At 38.8% G+C, this 25,060-nt stretch overlaps 1 pseudogene; it reads right to left on the minus strand.

Moving 5' to 3' along the window:
* Nucleotides 1-11,832: 11,832 nt before the first annotated feature.
* Nucleotides 11,833-12,321, minus strand: LOC149823418 (dirigent protein 16 pseudogene; annotated as a pseudogene).
* Between the last annotated feature and the right edge of the window lie 12,739 nt (nt 12,322-25,060).

The raw sequence follows: 25,060 nt of genomic DNA on the forward strand, positions 1-25,060 counted from the left end.
CCTCGGCAAAATGGCAGCGAGGATACTATCGCGTTTGTTTTTTTCAGCTATTCATATTTAGCACTGTATATGTCACTCGTTTAAAGCTTGAATGACTCAAAAAAATTGTGAGACCCATCTAAGAAACAACCTATCCATTCAGGAAGCAGATGAGGTCATGCTGAACAAGCTTTTTGCTAATGCAGGTTTTGCATTTTGGATGAATGCCATGCACCACCATATAACTGTTCTGTTGATTTTTTAACTTTTTAAAATATGAAACGGACGGCCACGATGTTGGCAGGAGAAAAAAGCTCATGTTCAGCATGACCTGATCTGCTTCCATCCATTCACGGTCTTCCAGCTGCCGTTCATCAGATGAGTAACCCACATACTTGAAGTGAGTGCTGATCGACTCAATGCGTTCTCCTTTTCTAATTAAGTTATATACTAATTGAAGTGAGTGCTTAAGGTGAAACGACCAACCTGCATCCCACACAAGACTGGGCCCAATGATGTGGGCCCATGTAGCTAAGCACATGGATCAACGTACATATCCTATGCTGATTGATGCATCATACTGAACTTGGTGCACCGGACTGGCCCAACTTACCCAGCCTGGCCTTGAAATGTTCCAATTAAGTATTCATCGCTCATGTTGACCTTTTCATCCATCCCAATCAATAACAAATGCTACACAAGAGTAACAATTCTCCAAAATGTTCATACTATCATGCTTGAACACGAGCATGGTTTCTCAAAACGTACAATCTGTCATCTGTCACCTTCTTATTTGGTTGAAAATATAAGAAGATCAAGGACTAGACCAACTTCTCGAACCCTAGGCCAAGCTCTACTCTGTCCAACGCATCATGGTCCTTGAGTGTCTCCTTGGCTCGACGGCTACCCACAGTCTTTCTTCGAAATTCTATGAAACGGGTCGATCCTCCGGCCCATTTGTTTTAGCGACCAAAAAATCCTAGTGTCTTCTCGCCAAGAGCTCCCCGACAATGACAGAGAAACCCAACCTGCTTTGGCAGGGTGGCTTTTTTTGTTTAACAATAAGACCTTAACGATTATCTCTACCCGACCCAATCGGTAGCTTACGAGTTTACATCCATCCCCGGTCGAGCACAGTTTCCTTTCTTTCTTTCTTTCTCCCTTGTAGCCATAACCCGAAAACGCGCAAGTTTTCTAAATGAAACCAGTTTCACTGGAAGTGAGAATCAAACTTCACACTGAAAAGAACTGTATCATAATGTATTCATTGATCATGCTCTGCTAGAGGAGTTGCAAAATATAGTGCAGTGCATCCCTGTAGCTTTCATACATGGTTAGGTTAAACATTTCTTGCAGTGTATACTGATTTTGAACATCAGTTTCAGTAATTTAATTTTAATAATGATTGAGGCTCGAGTGACAATACAACAGGGAGTAATGTGTTGATGCATTACCACCGGTTAATAGTTTAGCCTACCAACAGAGCAGAGTTTGGTAGGGATGGCAGTGGACCTGGGGACAACGGGGCTCTGCCCCGCCTCGCCCCGTTTGGACCGGGGATGAAGGAAACACTACAACAAAGCAGTAGATTAGCGACGACCACATTCCGTCGCGAATCCGTCGCTAACCATGTTAGTGACGGATTAGCGACAACGCGGCGACAGTATGCTTACGTCGCGAATATTTCGACGCTAACTGGCAACGGAATAATTCTGTCGCCAGGTCCGTCGCTAATTGCGACAGAATAACGAGCGCTATATTCCGTCGCCAATCCGCCGGTACTAAACGGCGACCACGGCTTGGCGACGGATTTAATTTCGTCGCTATGCCGTCGCTAGATTAATATGAATAGCGACGGATTGTTCCGTCGCTAAGCCGTTGCTAGATTAATATGAATAGTGACGGAATCATCCATCGCAAACACGAAAAAAAATAAAAAAAAATTTATTTAAAAATTAATTACCGAGAACTGTACAATTTCTATTTCCTCTACAATTTATATTTCCTGTAAATAAAAAACAAACCACACAAAAAAAATCATATAACAAGTATCTATAATAATTAATCGTTCCACCGTAAAATTAAGAAGTTTAATTATTTACAATTCAACAATTACAATTAGGAAAAATAAAAAAAAATAGAACTTCTTCAACACAGCCCTCTAATCATCGCCAAGATTTTGTGCGTCTTCTTGTTCATTGTCTTTATCTGTCCCTTCAGCTCCACTACCCTGATTATCGCTAGCAGCCTACACAAGAAAAGAACAGTCAGTATTGATAAACAAAATATAATGAAATAAATTACACACTATATGTGATTCTATCATGTGCTCATGTGTGATCTAAGGCAATAAAAAAACTCTATATGTGATTATATCATGCTCATATGTGTGCTAAGGTAGTCAAAAAATTGAATATGTGATTATAGCATGTTCATATGTGTTCTAAGGCATCTAAAAAAACTCTATATGTGATTCTACCATGCTCAGATGTGCTTTAAGGCAGGCAAAAAACTATATATGTGATTCGATCATGCTCGTGTGTGTGCTAAGGCAGTAAAAAAATTGAATATGTGAATATAGCATGCTCATATGTGCTCTAAGGCAGGCAAAGCCAAAAATTTTATATGTGATTCTATCATAAATGATATATAACATGTTCATATGTGTTCTAAGGCAGTTAAAAAACTCTATATGTTATTATAGCATGCTCATATGTGTGCTAAGGCAGTCAAAAAACAGAATATGTGATTATAATATGCTCATATGTGTTCTTAGGCAGTCAAAAACTGAATATGTGATTATAGCATGCTCATATGTGTTCTAATGCAATCAAAAAAACTTTATATGTGATTCTATCATGCTCATATGTGCTCTAAGACAGACAAAAAGTTAAATATATATATATATATGTTATTCTATCATGCTCATATGTGTGCTAAGGCAGTCAAAAAATTTAATATGTGATTATAGCATGTTCATATGTGTTCTAAGGCATATAAAAAAACTCTATATGTGATTCTACCATGCTCAGATGTGCTTTAAGGCAGGCAAAAAACTATATATGTGATTCGATCATGCTCGTATGTGTGCTAAGGCAGTAAAAAAATTGAATATGTGAATATAGCATGCTCATATGTGCTCTAAGGCAGGCAAAGCAACTTTATATGTGATTCTATCATGCTCATATGTGTGCTAAGGCAGTAAAAAAATTGAATATGTGATTATAGCATGTTCATATGTGTTCTAAGGCATCTAGAAAAACTCTATATGTGATTCTACCATGCTCAGATGTGCTTTAAGACAGTCAAAAAAACTATATATGTGATTATACCTGAGAGGGACCTGGAATCGAAGATCCCCTATCCTGAACAGCGGCCTTGATCTCATTTCGGAGAAAGGGGGCGACGGTGTATTGGAAGTAGTTATTCAGTGATTCATTAATGATCTCGCGTACATCATCACCGGAAAGAATAGTCGGTTGCTTGGAGCTTATGTCGGCGCAAGAAGTCGGTGAGTCGTAACTGGAAGAACCAATAATTGGTGAAGTGTTCATATTACTCCCAAACTCAAACACGCGACCTTTTTTGGGTTCACCTGCTGCAGTCACCCATGCTGTAGGATCAAATGATGGATGCTGAGTAGCGTCTTCGCCATATCGCTCTACCATCTGTTGCTCATATGCCTCCTACAAAATAATGTTTAAAGTATTCATTAATAATTAATGATAACATTATGATAACTTGCATATATATTGCAATGATTATTAATAGAATTAATACATACCGTTGTCGTTCTCGCCTTCTCTGATACGAAGACTCCCGTGGTCTTCCGTTTATGTGTTTCTACAAACACATCCTTATATGGTACACTGCCTCCTTTTTCTGCTTCATGCGAAGTTAAATGACAAAAGATTTAGTACACAAGTTTGCAACAATACTTATAAAATTAATATTATATATTGATGAGTTACCATTTTCTTTAGGTGGCTCCCAAATGTCTTAGATCCACCTGTGTGTAGATGGGCTTCGGGCATCTTCGATCGATTTTGTGAAGCCTTCGCAGAGCGATTTTTAAATGCATCTCCCGGCCACTTATCGCACATTTCATCCCAGTAATCTCTCCTGATAGTAATAGGACCATGGCCCTTCCACAGTAATGGATCATCTACTACGCCAGATGCTTTTTTTGCTGCAGTCTTCATAGTGTGCAGCATGTCTGCAAATCGATTGGCAGCCACCTTCTGCCACACCTTCCTTGCATCATTTTCTTACACCGTAGTTGCAAAGCGATTCGAAGCCTACAAATATTTTCAGAAAGTTAGTAGACATTGCTTAAATAAATTAAATATGAAACACATTAACTATGAGGAACAACTGTATACCATGAATGAGGACCACAATCTGTCTAACACCTCCTTTGGGTACTCTTTCCATTAAGCAACTGGTCCTGGTAGATGTTGAAGAAGTGAATTCCTAATCTCCCGTACTACTTCTTGTGGCTCAAACCTCGTGCTGCACATGAATTCTTACACAGTAAATATCAATATAAAATATTTAAAAGATATGCAATAATTGAAAACAAAATACTTACGGTCGATTATCGATATACACTATTCGAATGAGTCTTCTTGTGCCAGCCTGAGAAGACCCTGTTTCCTGTGTTGGCTGTTGACTTGTGCGATCAACTGGTGTAGGTGGGTCGTGTACAGGCGCAACATCATCTGTAAAAAAATATATTAGAAATTCTCAGAATATGCATTTGAACTAATCAAGCATCTAATTAGTTATATGATATACCTATCACAGGAGCCCGTGAAGATGAAGGTTGAGCCTGGCTACTACTGGATGAGCGACCACTATAACCTCCACGAACAATATTCTAACAAATAACATATGTCATACAATACATTCAAATAATTCACATCAAGTATTACAATGCATTCAAGTCATTCACATCAAGCATTGCAATGCATTCAAATAATTCAAATCATTGACATCAAGTATTGCACTAATTCAAATCATTCGTTAATTGCATAAATTATAATACATTCAGATAATTGAAATCATTCACATCAAGTATTACAATGCATTCGAATCATTCGTATCAAGTATTACAATACATTCAAATAAAAATTTTAATCATTCACACCAAGTATTGCAATACAACTCACATCAAGTATTACAATGCATTTAAATAGAGGTTTGTAGTATAAGATTTTGCTCACTAGCTTGAGAATTCTTCCTCGTCACTAGTTTGACTTTCTTCTTCTTCTTCTTCTTCTTCTTCTTCTTCTTCTTCTTCTTCTTCTTCTTCATTGTTTGCCCATCCACTTGGTACATCATTTGGATCACATTCCTCTATGAATGTTTCATCAGCCAATGGAGATATGACATGCATATCATGCGCAACATCGTGACCATAAGCAAAGTCACAGACATCATCTGATTGATAGTAATCACTGTCTTCAGCTAACTCATCTTCCTGTAACTGATCATACTCGGGGTACAGTTTGGATTTCACCTTGCAAACTGCCCACCATTCATTTCTATCTGACTTTTTTATACTCGGATATGAAGTATAATAAACTTGTTGAGCTTGCGAGGCTAATATGAATGGTTCATATGTTCCAAACCTGGATTTATGATTCACCTCCACAATGTCTGAAGCTTTGTCGAGTCTTGTTGCAGTTGGATCAAACCAATGACACTTGAATACCGTAACCCTGTTATTCATGCCTAAGTAAGTCAACTCCATTATTTCCTCTATAACACCGTAGTAATCATGTTCATTTTCACCGTAGCTGCTACCCTTGACACACACGCCACTATTTATCGTTGATTTGTTTATACCGTAGTCTTTTGTATGGAATCGATAACCATTTACGATATACCCGTTGTAGCATTGCACAACTTTGGTCGGACCATTTTCTAAATCACATATTCCTTGATCTTTAACATCACCATTGCGAACCTACGCACAAACATAAACAATGATTGTGATCACGATCAATTAAGTAACTTAGTGTTGTTTATAAGTACAAAATTTATGTTAGCTTCTTTACCAACTGTTTCAACCACTCCACAAACTCAGTTTCACGTTCTTTTTGTACTTCTGCATCAGTGAGATGTGAAACTTCATTTCGCAACTCCAGATCAAATCGTCTGCAAACCACAAATACTTATATTACCGAGTCATGTATCCACATATAGAACATAAAAGGATTTATAATTGAGTTGCATATACATATACTTACTCGATGTATGGGTCGATCGTTAAGCAATTAAAAAGAATATAGATGTGTGCTGCATCTTGCTCTCGATCTGTCAATAGCCTTGATCGGCAACTACCAAATGCATGCCCAAGTGGTTGAAATATGGACAGCTTGTCAGCTATAGTTACTTGTTCTCCATCATCGTTACGGGGCGGGCATGTGTAACGTGTTGGAATATGAGGTTCGAAGTACATAGATGAGAAATTTGAAATCTCTTCTAAAGTGTACGCCTCACAAATAGAGCCTTCTACTCTTGCTTTATTACGAACCTTTTTTTTTAGGTCGAACATGCATCTGACAAGAATATACATTTCAAATTTTAAATATCTGTCATTAAAGAGACAAATATAAAAAAACATATACCTTTCAAATGGGTACATCCATTGATATTGCACAGGGCCACCAACCCTTAGTTCATATGGCAGATGTATGATCAAATGTTCCATAACATCGAAAAATGCTGGCGGAAATATCTTTTCTAACAGACAAACAGTGGTGATGACAGAGTCCTCGAGATTCTTTACATCTGATACAATGACCTCCGATGCGCACAATGTTCTGAAAAATCCGCTCAACTCAGACAATACCCCCCATATAGGTTTGTCTAACATATCATGGAATGCTAGGGGTATCAATCGTTGCATAAAGATATGACAATCATGGCTCTTCAACCCATATAATTGTCCATCGTCAATCTTCACAGCCCGAGCAATGTTAGAGACATATCCATCTCGAAATCTCAGTTGTCTCAACCATTGACATACATATTTTATTTGATCAGGTCCGAGCACGTACTTCGCCTTTGGTTTCAGTACTTTGCTATTATACTCTTTGAGTTCCAATTCTGGTCTTTTACATATTAATTTTAAATCCATACGGGCCTTCGGATTATCCTTCGTTTTTCCTTTAATATTCATTACTGTATTGAACACATTATCAAACACATTTTTCTCTACATGCATCACATCCAAATTATGTCGTATCAATAGGGTCGGCCAATACGGTAGTTCCCAAAAAATAGATTTTTTCGTCCAATTGTGTTCCTTCCCAAATCCACGGAAGGGTGTAGGACTGCGGGCATCTGTTAATACATCTGGAAAGTATCGCAATCTTCTTAAAATCTCTATGCCAGACAATCTTGAGGATGGACCTTCCGTTTCAGTTGTGCCTGCTGTAAATGCATTCTTTTGACGTCGGAACGGATGATCGCTGGGTAGAAATCGACGATGGCAATCAAACCAGCAAGGCTTCCTTCCATGCCTCAATCTAAAAGCTTTGGAATCCTCCATGCAGTACGGACAAGCCAACCTCCCATGTGTGCTCCAACTAGGTAACATACCATATGCAGGGAAGTCACTGATTGTCCATAGAACAGCGACCTTCATGTTGAAATTTTGTTTTTTGTGGGCATCATACGTGGTAACACCGTCATCCCACAGTACTTTTAATTCATCAATCAATGGCCTTAGATATACATCAAGATTTTGGCCAGGTGAGGTCGGACCAGGGATCAACAGAGACAAGAAAAGATTTGGACGTTTCATACACAAGCTTGGTGGAAGGTTGTATGGAGTTACAAATACTGGCCAGCATGAGTATGGAGTTGATCTACCCCCAAATGGATTAAATTCATCTGTACATAGACCGAGTCTAACATTTCGCACTTCCATTGTGAAGTTCTGATGAGTACGATCAAAGTGCTTCCAAGCTTCAGCGTCAACAGGATGCGTGATCTTGTTTTCATCGTGTCGAACTTTATTTGCATGCCATCTCATGTGTTTAGCTGTCTTTGAAGACATATACAATCGCTGTAATCTAGGAGTGATAGGAAAGTAGCGGAGCGACTTGTATGAAACTTCCTTTGATCTCGTGCTACCATTGCCTCTTGTCTTTGGCTTGAACCGAGGATGCCCACATGACGGGCATGATATGTCGTTTTCCTGCTCCTTGAAATACAACATGCAGTGATTTGGCCAAGCATCAATCTTTTTGTAACCCATACCTAGAGCGTTGACCATAACTTTCGCACGATAGAAATTTTGTGGCAATTTCTCATCTTTAGGCAACATACTCTTCACAATCATGCACAAACGGTCAAAACATGATTGACTCAAATTATACTCGGACTTCAAATTCATTAGTTGAAGAACTGCTGACAAGATAGTGTGACTCTCACAACCGTTCCAAAGTGGCTCATCAGCATCTTTAAGTAAATCATAAAATCTACTAGCTGTATCGTTTGGTGATTCTTCATCTACGGCAGTTCTTACATCACTAGAACTCATAGCAGAACCCAGTTCTGTTCCTGCAGCATCAAATATCAAATTCGTATATGGATTATCGTGCACCACATTCACCCGTGCATCAAAATCGTTTCTAAATTCTTCTCCATGAAACGTCCAGTTCTGATAATCACTCACAAAACCCTTCCTGTATAGGTGATGTCTAACGCCATGAGGTTCTACAAATCGATTATTCTTACAAATCTTGCAGGGACACCTAATCCGACCTGTGGGATCTACCGTACTGACACTCGCCGTTGCAAATTCAATAAAACTATCGACACCATCCATATATTCATGCGATAACTCATTGTCCACTATCCTACGGTACATCCATTCACGGTTTGCAGTCATTCTGTCGTATGATGTTACGAATAGTATCCTAACGAATTAAGAAAAAAACAATCAGAATGCTACGATGAAGAAAATATCAAATTTATCATGCAATATACTATGTCAAACAATAACAAGAATTTTGATGCATGCATTGATAACTTAATATTTTCATGTGCAAACTATTAATGACACGATACAATCATTTGAAGCATGCTTTTATTATAAAATTTCACATGGAAGTCAAAATCAAATTGAAAGTAACTACATGCAAGCATGGATACAATTACATCAAACATTGCAATACATCATAATCATTCATATCAAATAAATGGCAAACATATACCTGCAGCAAACACACTTCAATATCTCACTAACTACTACCATGCTTAGCATGGACTCCGTACTCCAAAAATAAGAACACTTCTATATTTCTACATTAAAATCATGCTCAGCATGATCTCCGAACTCCAACAAAGCAGTCCTAGATATCAACAACTAAGTGAGTGTGTGAACAATAAAGTGCTGCATTCAATAAATTAAATAACATGTGATACGTTTGCATCACTTACTCACCACGGGTATTTACCCGATTTGCATTGTTTTTGTCATTTACTTACCACAGGTGGCCGAGCACGAGTTGGTTCCGTTGAAAAATCTGCACAAAAACAAAACAAATTAAGTAACAAACTAACTAATCATGAAACAAGATGAAACACTAACTAAAAAAATTAAAACAAATTAAAACAAATTAAAACAACTCTAACTAATTGAAAGAAGAGAAAAGAAAAATAGTATATATGTTAAGCCAAATCTAACTAGAAGATGCTAATGTTTCAAATAGTCTATTATATTTTAGCAGTGTGGTTCTTCATAACTACAGTCGTTTCAAATTTCAGCAGCTTGAATTGTAGTACCGTTGTTATTCTTTTTATTTCAACAGCAGTAATTGTTTCTAATAATTACAATCTGATTTTAGCACAACATAAAAGTATTAATTTTTTTATTCAAATCATCAGCAACTTATATTTTTTTTTTTAGCCGATGTTTGTAATCCAAATAGTCAATTTTTTATATATATATCAGCAGTTAGACATTCTTTTTAGCAGTTGATTTTATGACAGCATATTTATTATAATTTCCAGTAGTTTGATTCAATCTTTTCACAGCAGTTTGACAAATTGCAAATCAGTAGCTTGATTTATCATAGTTCAGTAGTGGATTTTGATTTCCACAAAAATTTAAGAATAGTTCTACTTTTATCGACATGATTTTCAAATACAACAATTTGTTTTCAATTTGTTAGTTTGAAAGCACGGCAAGGAGTTAAACCCCCTGCCTTTCCGGCAGGGAAGGGGGTTAAACCCCCTGTCGGAAAGGCAGTTCCGGCATGGGGGGTTGACCCCCTGCCGTGCCTTTACGGCAGGGGGTTTAACCCCCTGCGTTTCCGGCAGGGGGGGTCGACCCCCTGCGTTTCCGGCAGGGGGTCGACCCCCCATGCCTTTCCGGTAGGGGGTTGACCACCCCTGGTGGAAACGCAGGGGGTCGACCCCCCATGCCTTTCCGGCAGGGGGTCGACCCCCCCTGCCGGAAACGCAGGGGGTCGACCCCCCCTGCCAGAAAGCACGGGGAGCGGCGGCTGGCGAGGTCGCCGGTGGCCGGCGCAGTCGACAGCAGAGAGGGGGAGACCTGGAGCGAAGCTCGGGGGCCACTGGGTCGCCGGAACTCAGAGCGGAGGCGAAGAGGTGGCTGCAGGGAGGATCGTCGGTCGTCGGCGGCTGAGGACGCCGGTTGCGAGTCGCCGGCGAAGGGGAGACAACACCTCCCGGCAGCAGCCACAGGGAGGAACAACAGGGAGGAGGAAGAGGTCGGCGGCGGGTCGCCGGAGCTCGGGGTCCCTGGCGCAGCCGCTAGCCAAGCAGGGAGGTCGGCAGCGAGGATCGTCGGCGAGGCGACGGCGGCCGGACGGTGGCGAGAGCCGACGGGCGGCGGGAGGGAGAGGGCGGCGGGCGGGAGCAATACAGCGAAACAGGAAAAAGAGAAAGAGGGATGGGATTAGGGATTTACGCGACATTTAGCGACGGCTTAGCGACGGAAACATTCCGTCGCTAAGCCGTCGCTAAATCAAAATACAAAAAACGCGACGGAATATATTTTGTCGCTACGCCGTCGCTAATCCGTCGCTAATTAGCGACGGATTAGCGACGACAGAGTTCCCTCTCTAAATCCATCGCTAAAATGGTGTTCTTGTAATAAAAAGTAGCGACAAAAAATTTAGTCGCTAATCCGTCGCTAAGTAGCGACAGATTAGCGATAAAATTTGTTTCTTCGCTAATCCGTCGCGAATTAGCGACAGATTCTATCTCTAGCTAATCTGTCGCTAATTAGCGATGGATTTTTTCCGTCGCTAATTTCCGTCGCTAATTAACAATTTTCTTGTAGTGACATGAAACGGGGATGAAGGTTTAAATCTATCCCCGTGCGGGTATGAACTTGTGCTTTTCTCTGCCTAGCCCCACCCCACCCCGTCCCCAATCCTTTAAGGAATGACTATAGACTAAGGGGAAACTGGGCTCCGCCCCGCCTCGCCCCCGTTTGGACCGGGGATGAAGGCAGTGGTGAAGGTTAAAATCCATCCCCGTGCGGGGATGAAGGCGTGGGTGGAGACCTTGTCCCCCGTCCCGGTCCACTGCCATCCCTAGAGTTTGGCCATGGTCTGGTTAAGTAACCGGAATCAGGCAACTTACCGTTAAATCACCATTCAAAATTCTTTCGAAAAACAAATATCCTACCAGAAGGTTTCAGCTTCCCATCGGCGTTTCTTTGGCCATCAACATGTTTAACGTTCGGAAAATGCACAAATGACCGATAATAATCTCATCGTCCATCATTAATTGTGCAAAACGGTTACCGTCCGATTACAATAAGAAAAATACCATTATTTCCTTGTCCTTTCATTATAATGCCTAATAAGTCAGGTGAACGTGGAACCTTAACGCCGTCACCATTCCGTCGACATCGTTGACGTCATTGGGGCCCACCGTTCGAATGGAGGCATAGCCGTTAGCGCTCTCGTACCTTCCGGCACCGCCGATGATGGGCACGTGTGAAACCAAGCCATCCGTACGGAGGACGCCGAAGAAGCTGAGGCTATCTATTTCCTCTCCGTTAACGGAAAACGTCGCCGTTAAGGCCATCATGGGCCCACCACTGTCTTCTGAGCTTGCCACGTAAACACCCTTGGCCCTACCTACGATTGGGGACCCCACCTCGTGACCTTCCGTTAGCTGTCCTTCAATCACCGTCACCGCTCCGAGCTCGAACCCAACCACAAAGCCCTCCCCTTCGTTAATGGCCGTCACTAACGGTTCAACGTTGCCGTTACTGCCGGGTATCGGGATGCCGTCCTTTGGAGGGAATATTCCGGCAGTTTTTGCGAAGGGAAGTGGCGCCATCATGGTGGGTTGGGGCCCACCGAGCACACCGTGCAAGAAGAAGGAGAGTCGGTGTGGTTCGGAAGGGACTAGTGGGCTCGGTTGAGGTTCAACCGCAGTCAGTAGTGGCGTGGTTAGGGTTGGGTTGCCTTGGCTGAGGGTTCGAGCCTTGGTTGGGCATGGGAAGGTTGCTGCTAGTAGAAATGTGGATATGAAGGATATGACAAGACAAGCCATGAAGTTGGCTCGACCCATCTCCTTATGGAATGAGTCCGGCCAGAATAAAAGTGGGTGAGTAGGGGACTTGGGAAAGAAGAAGCTAAGTTGATGTGTAAGAGTGAAGAGGTTCAATTGGTGCATTATGGAATGATGTCTTAGTTTCTTTTGTACGTGACAATTATACATATGAATTTCTTTGTTGGAGGATTAGGTGAGTGCTACTTTTAAAATGGAGTGGTTTCTATAGTAGTTGGTTGGGTCAAAAATGGATTGGTCAAGCCCAACACATGCCAATAAACTGAGCTGACCCTAATAAGATGAAATCATGGATCGGGTCCAAGTTATAGGCCAATTAAGTTGAGAAAAGGTCAGTTCTTTGTACCAAACACTGAATAAATTGGCCCGTTAACATTCCAAACCCAAACCAATGAGGGTGCCAATGGGTCATGGTTTAGGTGATAAAAAAAGGAGATCTGGTTATAAATTGGGTCGGACACAAAGGATCTGATTAATATATGGAGCCGGGTATGTATTGTGAAATTTCATACCAGACGCGGCTCCGACCTGAGTTTTGATTAAGACTCGTGTTTTTTCAATATAAAAAAGATAAAAATATTATTTTAGTGGGTATGGATTTGGTCTGGTTCATATAATCCTTAAAGGACCTGGGAATGGGTTTTTTATACGGACCCGATCAATCCCATGTCCTGACCCGTACAAGCACCTCCAAAATAGGTCTGGGTTTGGACTTATCTGGGTCCAAATTAACCAGATCTGACCCGTTGGCAACCCTGCAAACCAACCTGCACAAAAAGATGGTTTGTGATGGGCCTGATAAAACCCAAAACATTTTGGATCAGACTCGTCATTAGCAAAAGCTGAACTCAATGCCTATATATGTGTGTGTGTCAATGGGATCCAACCCAGTATAGAGCTGGGGAAGAGAGGTCCAACGTCTATAGACCAGGCCGGTTTGAGAATATGGAGGTGGGTCCATCAAGTGACCCAGTTCTTGGTGAGGGTTTTCCTCCATCAAAACACAAATTATCAGAGAGAGAGAACGTGAAAGGTTTGAGTTGCCCACCGCAAAACCTTGGGTCATTATTACTCTTGCCACCTTTCTAGATCCACCAACACCACTGAACTAACTCACTAGGAATAAAAAACGAACAACTCCATCAAAACGGTACACTAACAAAGCTAACACCAACTCCTCTCTCTCTCTCTCTCTCTCTCTCTCTCTCTCTCTCTCTCTCTCTCTAAATTGCAAACCCTAACCCTAAACACCCACCAATCAATCCCATACGTCGCTGACGTTTGTGCATTCATCATTATACAGTCCTCCATTACTTTGAAGCAAGAGAAGTTTTCTGTTGGGGAGAAGAAGTAGAACCCGGAGACGGGCCCAATTGGCCATGTTTTCACCTTTGCCATAGCTTCATTGCTTTCTTTTATGTACAAGATATGGCCTCATTTCTTTATTGAACTCCATATTGTTGGACTTTTGTATGGCTTTGCATAATTTTTAATAAAATCTATGGATATTTAAATGAATAAATTTAGCTTGGTTTGTGAACAATTTTGTATTATTGCATGCAATTGTGATTCGTACAAGATTGTATTATGGTACTAATCGATTGTTTACGAGATGAGCTCATCTAAAAATTAAATAGATTTTTTGTCGATTTTAACACGTGAAAATCTCAGCCTCATAACTTTTTGGATACATTGTTTTTTGTCTCACTTATCAAGTTAAAGGTAAAATAAAGTATCTTCTTTTATTTTTGTTTTTTTCCTCAAGAGATTAACCCACCCATGGTGCAAATATGGAAAAATCACCCCAGGATCCGATAGAAAAGTGTGAAGCATGCAACATACTTGCTCGTTGGAGACTCATCTCTATATGTCATTTAGACATATCGATGTGCTAAGGCAGGTAGCCCTCTAGAGAGACAATAGTTATCAACCATACTTGTTGGTGACCTTCGAGTTGGAGTTGAAGTTGGCTAGGTGAACTTTGGTCTTGGACGCTTAACATGCAAATTATTGGCCCATATATTCATGTATTGGGTGAGCAAGGCTTTTTCTAATAATACATGTTATATGGTACCTAGTGTGAGCAAACCAGTATGTCTTTCAATGTTACTTATGTTAATATATAATAATAATTAAGTATATTGAGTCAAAATCATGATTTACCAAACAAGTTTTTTATAAATCATGTTTTTTAGCATGTTCATAAAAACTATAAATATTATTTTGGTATTCTTAAAATCTCTACTATCTTATTTTTAAAAGAGTCTTAATTTATTAATTAATATTACTTAATGAAAATTTAGCTTGGTCTTTGAAAAATGTAATTGAAGATAAGATCAACTTTAATGGAAGAAGGGGTCTCACCCTTCGGGGGAGTATTGAAAATCCTTCTGACCTAGTGCAATTGAGCCAAGAGGCAAGCCCATGTTTTGCTTCATTAGGTTTGCTCCCAAACCAAGGGTGGACACAAAACCTTGAGTCTGGTTCAATCTTCGATTGTAGCTTAAGGAATAAGTTGGCATTGCCTTATGCCCCTTCTCTTCTTTATCATTATGTGTTTAAGCCTATGGTGCATAGATCATGACGTCTATTTTTATTACTAAAGTTGATGCTACCATGACTGTTGGTTTCTTTCTTAATGCCATGTTCAATCAATGTAAACTTTGATTTGGAGGTGTCAGTTTTCTAATGAGTAGCATTTATTAAGTACATTGTTTCATGGTGCTTACTTATCACGTAATGTTCACCTATGAGAATCAGCCCTTCAACTGTATCGTGGGCATGATGAACCAACAACTGATATAACCATATGGTAGTTTGAAGCTGTTTTATTGTTTTGTCCTTTTGATAGTCAACCATGTTTGTATTACTTCACATTTTTTTAGCATGAGAGTAGCATATTGACTATGACAATCAAGTCACACAAACATTATTGTTGAATTTTTGTTCTCTTTTTTGGCGCATGCTGATTACTTTCATGATTGAAAGAAGTGTATGTCATGTATTGTTATGATCATGGTTGCACATGAATTAGCCATTAGGATGTGTGCATGGTGGTCTCTTTAGAAGTGCAAAACATATTTTTTATAATTTATAAAATTTGCATTGTCAAAAAATGAAAAACGTATTGTGTCATGACCAAATTTATTAAAAATAAACTTTATGATTAACCATGTTTAAAATCTTATTTAACTTTAAAAATAAATTATTTAATTTAATTAAATACGATTTATAGGTTATTTGTCAATCCTAACCTACTATGTTTTTCAACATTGGTATCAGTGCATGCATTAATAACCTATAGATAATTTTCTCAGATAAGTCATGACATTCAGTGTTAATTCAAGTAACTTGCTCAGTTTACCCAAAGATAATTAATTGAATGGAGAGAATTTTCCTATATGGTATCGCAAGATCTAGTTTCTCAACTTCAAAGATTTGCCGTATGCCTTTAATACTCTTGCTCTTATGTTTTCTTATATGATACTAAATAGTGTGGCTCATGCACTACAAGAATTCCGTGGATTAGCGACGAACATTATCTATCGCTAAAATTGTTAGCGATAGATAGTGTTCGTCACAATTTCCTGATTGCTAATTAGCAATAGAAAAGATTTGTCGCTACTTTTGTCGCTAAATTGTGAGGGATTAGCGAATGCCACAATTCATCGTTAAATAATAACTAATTTTGTTTTTGCGATAGATATAAATTTGTCGCTAATCCATCGCTAAAATTTACCAACGGATAATATTTGTCGTTAAATTGCATCGCTATTTTGTGCCTAAATTTTTGCTGAATTTTAGCGACGGATACATATCTGTCGCTAATCCATTGCAAAATTTAAAAACATGAACTCTAGGCTTGAATTTCAGTTGCGATGAAATTCTGAATTTTCATAATCAACCCTCTCAAACTCGCAACACAATGTATATTATACTTCTGAAAGTTGTTTCCCGTAAAATTGTTATTTCAATAGCTACTCCCCAAAAATTCAAGTTAGCAGAACAATAAACAATCTAGTTACAAAACTGAACTTGAATTAGCATATCAGAGTGAACTACAATAGAAGAATCAAACTAGATCTACTGAAGAGTGGCAGCAATAGGCAGGTCTCCAGCCAATATCACAGGTCAGGAAGTTGAACACCCAATGCATCTCAACACTAGGAAGCATTACAAAACTTGTGGGTGTCCACTGTCTATATAGCCAAAGAATGAGAAATATACATACATATATCCCAAAAAAAATATTTCAGAGGGAGCTGCCCCCAGACCCCCCTTCCTGCAAGGGCAAAAACTCTGAATCAGGCTCCACAACTCATCACTTGTTAATCTTCTATCATGGAAATGACCACAAAAACCAATGCAATATCCACAAACTTTTACAGACTTGATTGCTTCACCATGTAGGTTCCTATGTTTAGTAAACCTTCTGAGTTTAAGACCAAGGCCTTTATCCCGTCCAGAACAGAATGAAGGTAGCACCTTCACTTTGCTATTAAACCTGATAAAGACTCATCATCAACTGTTTCAGTCCTATGCGAGGGATAAATTCTCTTTCTCTTGCTCTGCTCCATTGGTAACAGGAGTCGGGTCAAAGAGAGGTGGGAACTTGGATAGATCCACTGCTTTTCCTGGTACAAAATTTGATGCAGTGACAAGGCTACCATTCACGCTTGTCTTTGACCTCTTCTGGCTCTTCCCCTTTGGCTGGCCAGTGTCCAAGTTTTTTCCAAAATCTTCATCATAATCCAATGGAATATCCATCTTTGTGGCTTGGACATTCCTGAAAACTTTCTGAGAATTGTGTTGCCTTGAAGGTGTTTGCTTGTCAGAATTTGCTTTCCTCTACAAAGTTTATCGTAGAGATAGAAAGGATCAAAAAATTAAGAGTTCTGACATACAAAAAAATCAAAGATCCAGAAACAAGTATAAGAACATAGGAGATAGATTCACTGCACCTTATTGTTGGGTGCCTTTCCATTCTCCACGTCTGGTGCTTGGTCACCACCTGCGTCCTCACCACTGAGGTTTGTGAAATCTTCTAACGAGGCATCTCCTTCAGCATCAAGATGAATGCCCTTTGTTACCCATTTTTTCTTGTCTTTCCCTTGCCTGCAAAGAGAAGATAAAATACATTGAGACACCACCCTTCCCACATAGGATTTCCCCTTTGCATCCTTGCTCGCATCAAGAAACCATGGTGTTCTTAGATTCAAATAATGGGATTGCAGCACTTCCATATATGGTTACTGGTCCAAATCAAGAATTAGTCATTGTGCCATGGGACATAAATTTACATTAACCTGGTTTGGTATTGACCGATGTTCTGTGGGTCACTCAGTGTGACAACTTAACTCACAAGACAATGACAAGCATAGTTACCAAAGCAGAGCGCAGAACCAGCAACTATCAACCCTTTCTCAAAAATAGCAAAAGCTAAAGCAGCAAGCTTACTAACAGATTTGTTAGTTAGATGGCTCAAATATGGTTACTCTCCTTTCTATATAATTTTTTCTTCAAGCAAAAACATTTGAGGCAACTCTTTTCTATATACTTGACAGCATTAATGTGCATCTTACAAAACCAAGTTTAAAAGATGTATGCTCCTAGCTCCACTCAGACTTGGAAACCTTTTTTAACTTTACTAAAGAAAACCTTAAGAAGTAACCTGTTGAGGTATCTCTTTTAATTTTTTCTCTAATCGGGCATCATCAATAAGGAGACAACGTCCTCAGGTGCCTAAAGTTCTCCCTGAACATGACCTCCAGTCATAACAAGTTGTTGTACAATATTTTTCTGACTTGCTCTTTGCAAAATTTTCTCTTCAACTATCTCTTTGCAGATCAATCGGTAGACAGTTACCAACATGCCACAAATACAGGTAGTGTTTAGCCAAAAAAAAGCTATCTTTTATCCTTCCTTCAACACACATAATTAAAAAGTGCATCCAAAGAGATAAACTTCAGCCAATGTAGATTCATGTAGAGTACATAATTACCAAAAAAAATACAGGAGTAAGCATATATAATTCAAACAAACATTAATCACTGACAACTAGCCAAACCTAATCATCTGTATTGTGAATCATGCCTAATAATACAAGCAACCAAATCATCAGCCACTTTAATCAATATCAGCCAAAAGATAGTAGCCTCAAATGCATGAGATAATAAAACACATAAGGAAGAAATCATCTATAACCCAAGATCTATACATAATGAAAGTAAAAGATGGCCATCTTTGACTCAAAATGAGATCAGACTTCTGTATAAATATCGTGGTTTTTTAATTGTATACTGATACTAAATGATATTAAATTTGCTCCCTAGTAATAGAAGAAAAAGTAAGAAACTGAGGAGATGAATCATTAACTGATGAAAATGGAGAGGACAGGGGGAACAAACCCATAATTCAGTTTCTAACCATTCCTCTTTTAAGACCAAGGTGGTTTTATGTGTCAGTGGAGCATAAGAAAAGATAAAAGATAAGCACCATATGAAAGCAGAATCAATTCATTCACAGCAATACAAAAAAAAAAGCTAAAAAGCTATATATTAGGTAAACTGACCTCCTTTGTCTGACCTAGCCGATGTGCTCTATCCATTGTCTGTAAATCCAAGGTTGGGTTCCAATCATTTTCATAAAATATGACTGTATCTGCAGCGGTCAAATTAATTCCAAGACCTCCAGCTCTAGTACTCAATAGAAACGCAAATATATCGCTCCTACACACAGAGAAAAAGATACTTTCATGTTCAATAGATCAAGAAAAACATGAGAAAGAAAATTCAATAGGTATAAATGAAATAACTCCACAATAAACAAGGATAGATTTTTTCTACAAGCTGTTTGGGCATCCCAAACATTTAAATACCAATGGGAAGATGGTTTCCAAATCTGAATCGTATCATGGTCATTTTCAACCATCAAAAGTCATCGTCATATCTTAGCACCAAAATAGCCAGAAAGTTGCAGCAAAAGATGTTAGATTGAATTCAAAATTTTAATTTCAATAAATTAGGGCGAGTTTCATGGGATTCATTTTTCCACCAAGGCGACATGGCAGCAAACTAGTTCTGTGGAGTTTTGCTACCATGTTGGTGGAATTTAAACAAGCAGTTCTATGTCAATTAGAACGGAGGTAGTGTTGACAAATTTTTCTCCCACGGGAGTTCATTTTCACCACCAAACACTGCCAAAATGAAAAATTTACAGCGACAATAAACAGAAACAGCCCCATCACCTCGTGCTTCAGCCCCTCCGGATCGATAGCGAAGATCTTCACGATCCGATCGGCCACCTTCCCCGACGGTGACAGCAACGACGAGGAGGATTTGGAGAGGAGAAAGCAGGGGGGGAAGAGAGAGAGAGAGATCGTGCCCTAAATGGGCCTTTTTATATCGCAAATTAGCGACGAATTCACGATGAACATTTTCTGTCTCAAAATCTGTTGTTATTTAGCGATGGATTAGAGACAGAAAATTTTTGTCGTGATATTCGTCGCTAATTTATGACAGATTAGTGAAAGAATTTTTTCATCGCTAATCTGTGCCTAATTTACGACAGATTTTGAGACAAATTTTTCGTCGCTAAGTAGCGACTTATTTTGAGACAGAATTTTTCCGTCGCTAATTTTGTAACTATTTTCAAATTTACGGACAACTAGTTTTCTCTAGCTAATCCATCACAAATTTGCGATGGATTATTTCTGTCATAAATTTTCGTCGCTAATTAGTGTTTTTCTTGTAGTGATGGAACAAAGATAATCATATGGTTGTTTATATCATGTTGAATTTGATGGAGGATAGTCTCGAACCATCATTTGAGTATTATAAAATTAGTAAAGAACTTTTGGATGCTCTAAAGGCCAAATACGAGTGAGTTATAACTGTTAGAGTTGTCAATCTTCACATGAGGATACAAAAATCAGAATTCATATTCTTGAATTCAATAAGATTGTAATGATCTGGTCATTGCTAGGAAACCTATTATCTTATTTACCTTTTTTTTCAATTTATTTTTATTTCTTAAATTCTATTCGGGATCTGCATATTATTTATATGTTTTTTTTTTCACGACCCTTTTATGTTTTTGCCATCATCATGTCATAATTTTATTGGGTTTCTTTCTACCCAAAGAGATCAGTGTCTTTGTGGAACTCTGCAATAGGCTGGCAAGTGAAGAAGAGATGCGTAATTCAAACAAGTTCAATCATGTACTTTTTACTATAGGTGAAACTGTAGAGAAAAGCTATCTCATGAAGCTGCCCACTTTCAACAAAAAAGGAAAAAATAATAAGAAGTTCAAGAAACCAAAGAAATCTTATGAGCAATCCAAAAGAAAGATTAATGTTGTTATTAAAAACAACATTAAATGTCCTGCTTACAGGAAGATGGGGCATTATAAGTCTGAATGTCGAGGCTATGGGAAGACTCATAATCATAAAAGTAATTTTAAAGCACCCACAGTTGTTGCTCTGTGTATTTTCTCATATTCAAGAACTTTGGGACAAGATGTTGTTAAGGAAACTGACTCACTTGGGTTGACAAGTGGGACGTTATCAAAGGAGTCTGTCACAAAAGACAAGATAGACTCCAGCATACCAAATGAAGATAACTCTCAACAACCTCAACGCAACTTTAGGAAATACAAGAGAGCGTGATTGAGTGTGTCTCCTTTCATTTGACGTCTCCTTCCATTTGACATCAATTGAGGTGTATCTTACTTTTTGTATCTTGTTTGTTATTGTTCATGTATATTGAGTTGTGTATCTCAATCTGGAATCCTCCCAGATATCTATTTGTAATATGATCCTTTATATTAATATAAAATCTCTTATCTCGGAGGACAAGAGAGATAATGAGCTTCCCAAAGTTGTGTCTCTCTTTCATGGTATCTCTGCTCCAACAAGTTTTCATGGCTTCCTCTTCTTTCTCAACAGCTTAATGGAGTGTAATCGCCAGCCTTGTTTCAATAAAGTTGAATCGAGACAATTATCTCTTGTGGAGGTTGCAACTCGAATCTGTTATGCTCAGCCAAGATCTCTTCAAGTTTGTTGATAGTTCTTCGCATCAAGCGGATCAGTTCATTACTGCTGCAGATGGAAACAAATCTAAAAATATGATTTATTTCACTTGCCTTCGTTCTGATCAGCTGGATCAAGGCAACTATTTTTGAGCCTATCCTAGGCCAGATCATGAGGACAAGGACAGTACGTGAGGCGTGGATTGTGCTGGAAAAGGCATATAGATCTCAATCTCCATTGAGACTTATCACTACAACAGAGCAGTAGATTAGCGACGACCACCTTTCGTCGCTAATCCGTCGCTAATCCGTCGCTAACCATGTTAGCGACGGATTAGCGACAACGCGGCGACAGTATGCTTACGTCGCGAATATTTCGACGCTAACTGGCGACGGAATAATTCCGTCGCCAAGTCCGTCGCTAATTGCGACGGAATAACGAGCGCTATATTCCGTCGCCAATCCGCCGGTACTAAACGGCGACCACGGCGTGGCGACGGATTTAATTCCGTCGCTAAGCCGTCGCTAGATTAATATGAATAGCGACGGAATCATCCGTCGCAAAAACGAAAAAAAATCAAAAAAAATTTATTTAAAAATTAATTACGGAGAACTGTACAATTTATATTTCCTGTACAATTTATATTTCCTGTAAATAAAAAACAAACCACACAAAAAAATTCATATAACAAGTATCTATAATAATTAATCGTTCCACCTTAAAACTAAGAAGTTTAATTATTTACAATTCAACAATTACAATTAGGAAAAATAAAAAAAATAGAACTTCTTCAACACAGTCCTCTAATCATCGCCAAGATTTTGTGCGTCTTCTTGTTCATTGTCTTTATCTGTCCCTTCAGCTCCACTACCCTGATTATCGCTAGCAGCCTACACAAGAAAAGAACAGTCAGTATTGATAAACAAAATATAATGAAATAAATTACACACTATATGTGATTCTATCATGTGCTCATGTGTGATCTAAGGCAATAAAAAAACTCTATATGTGATTCTATCATGCTCATATGTGTGCTAAGGCAGTCAAAAAATTGAATATGTGATTATAGCATGTTCATATGTGTTCTAAGGCATATAAAAAAACTCTATATGTGATTCTACCATGCTCAGATGTGCTTTAAGGCAAGCAAAAAACTATATATGTGATTCGATCATGCTCGTATGTGTGCTAAGGCAGTAAAAAAATTGAATATGTGAATATAGCATGCTCATATGTGCTCTAAGGCAGGCAAAGCCAAAAATTTTATATGTGATTCTATCATAAATGATATATAACATGTTCATATGTGTTCTAAGGCAGTTAAAAAACTCTATATGTTATTATAGCATGTTCATATGTGTGCTAAGGCAGTCAAAAAACAGAATATGTGATTATAATATGCTCATATGTGTTCTTAGGCAGTAAAAAAACTGAATATGTGATTATAGCATGCTTATGTGTTCTAATGCAATCAAAAAAACTTTATATGTGATTCTATCATGCTCATATGTGCTCTAAGACAGACAAAAAGTTAAATATATATATATGTGATTCTATCATGCTCATATGTGTGCTAAGGCAGTAAAAAAATTGAATATGTGATTATAGCATGTTCATATGTGTTCTAAGGCATCTAGAAAAACTCTATATGTGATTCTACCATGCTCAGATGTGCTTTAAGATAGTCAAAAAAACTATATATGTGATTATACCTGAGAGGGACCTGGAATCGAAGATCCCCTATCCTGAACAGCGGCCTTGATCTCATTTCGGAGAAAGGGGGCGACGGTGTATTGGAAGTAGTTATTCAGTGATTCATTAATGATCTCGCGTACATCATCACCGGAAAGAATAGTCGGCTGCTTGGAGCTTATGTCGGCGCAAGAAGTTGGTGAGCCGTAACTGGAAGAACCAATAACTGGTGAAGTGTTCATATTACTCCCAAACCCGAACACGCGACCTTTTTTGGGTTCACCTGCTGCAGTCACCCATGCTGTAGGATCAAATGATGGATGCTGAGTAGCGTCTTCACCATATCGCTCTACCATTTGTTGCTCATATGCCTCCTACAAAATAATGTTTAAAGTATTCATTAATAATTAATGATAACATTATGATGACTTGCATATATATTGCAATGATTATTAATAGAATTAATACATACCGTTGTCGTTCTCGCCTTCTCTGATACGAAGACTCCCGTGGTCTTCCGTTTATGTGTTTCTACAAACACATCCTTATATGGTACACTGCCTCCTTTTTCTCCTTCCTGCGAAGTTAAATGACAAAAGATTTAGTACACAAATTTGCAACTATACTTATAAAATTAATATTATATATTGATGAGTTACCATTTTCTTTAGGTGGCTCCCAAATGTCTTAGATCCACCTGTGTGTAGATGGGCTTCGGGCATCTTCGATCGATTTTGTGAAGCCTTCGCAGAGCGATTTTTAAATGCATCTCCCGCCCACATATCGCACATTTCATCCCAGTAATCTCTCCTGATAGTAATAGGACCATGGCCCTTCCACAGTAATGGATCATCTACTACGCCAGATGCTTTTTTTGCTGCAGTCTTCATAGTGTGCAGCATGTCTGCAAATCGATTGGCAGCCACCTTCTGCCACACCTTCCTTGCATCATTTTCTTCCACCGTAGTTGCAAAGCGATTCGAAGCCTACAAATATTTTCAGAAAGTTAGTAGACATTGCTTAAATAAATTAAATATGAAACACATTAACTATGAGGAACAACTGTATACCATGAATGAGGACCACAATCTGTCTAATACCTCCTTTGGGTACTCTTTCCATTGAGCAACTGGTCCTGGTAGATGTTGAAGAAGTGAATTCCTAATCTCCCGTACTACTTCTTGTGGCTCAAACCTCGTGCTGCACATGAATTGTTACACAGTAAATATCAATATAAAATATTTAAAAGATATGCAATAATTGAAAACAAAATACTTACGGTCGATTATCGATATACACTATTCGAATGAGTCTTCTTGTGCCAGCCTGTGAAGACCCTGTTTCCTGTGTTGGCTGTTGACTTGTGCGATCAACTGGTGTAGGTGGGTCGTATACAGGCGCAACATCATCTGTAAAAAAATACACACCAAGTTCTCAGAATGTGCATTTGAACTAATCAAGCATCTAATTAGTTATATGATATACCTATCACAGGAGCCCGTGAAGATGAAGGTTGAGCCTGGCTACTACTGGATGAGCGACCACTATAACCTCCACGAACCATATTCTAACAAATAACATGTCATACAATATATTCAAATAATTCACATCAAGTATTACAATGCATTCAAGTCATTCACATCAAGCATTGCAATGCATTCAAATAATTCAAATCATTGACATCAAGTATTGCACTAATTCAAATCATTCGTTAATTGCATAAATTATAATACATTCAGATAAATTACAATGCATTCGAATCATTCGTATCAAGTATTACAATAC

Source organism: Nuphar pumila, chromosome 10 (assembly GCF_984573655.1).
Source record: "Nuphar pumila chromosome 10, dmNupPumi1.hap1.1, whole genome shotgun sequence".
In the NCBI taxonomy this organism is placed as follows: Eukaryota; Viridiplantae; Streptophyta; class Magnoliopsida; order Nymphaeales; family Nymphaeaceae; genus Nuphar; species Nuphar pumila.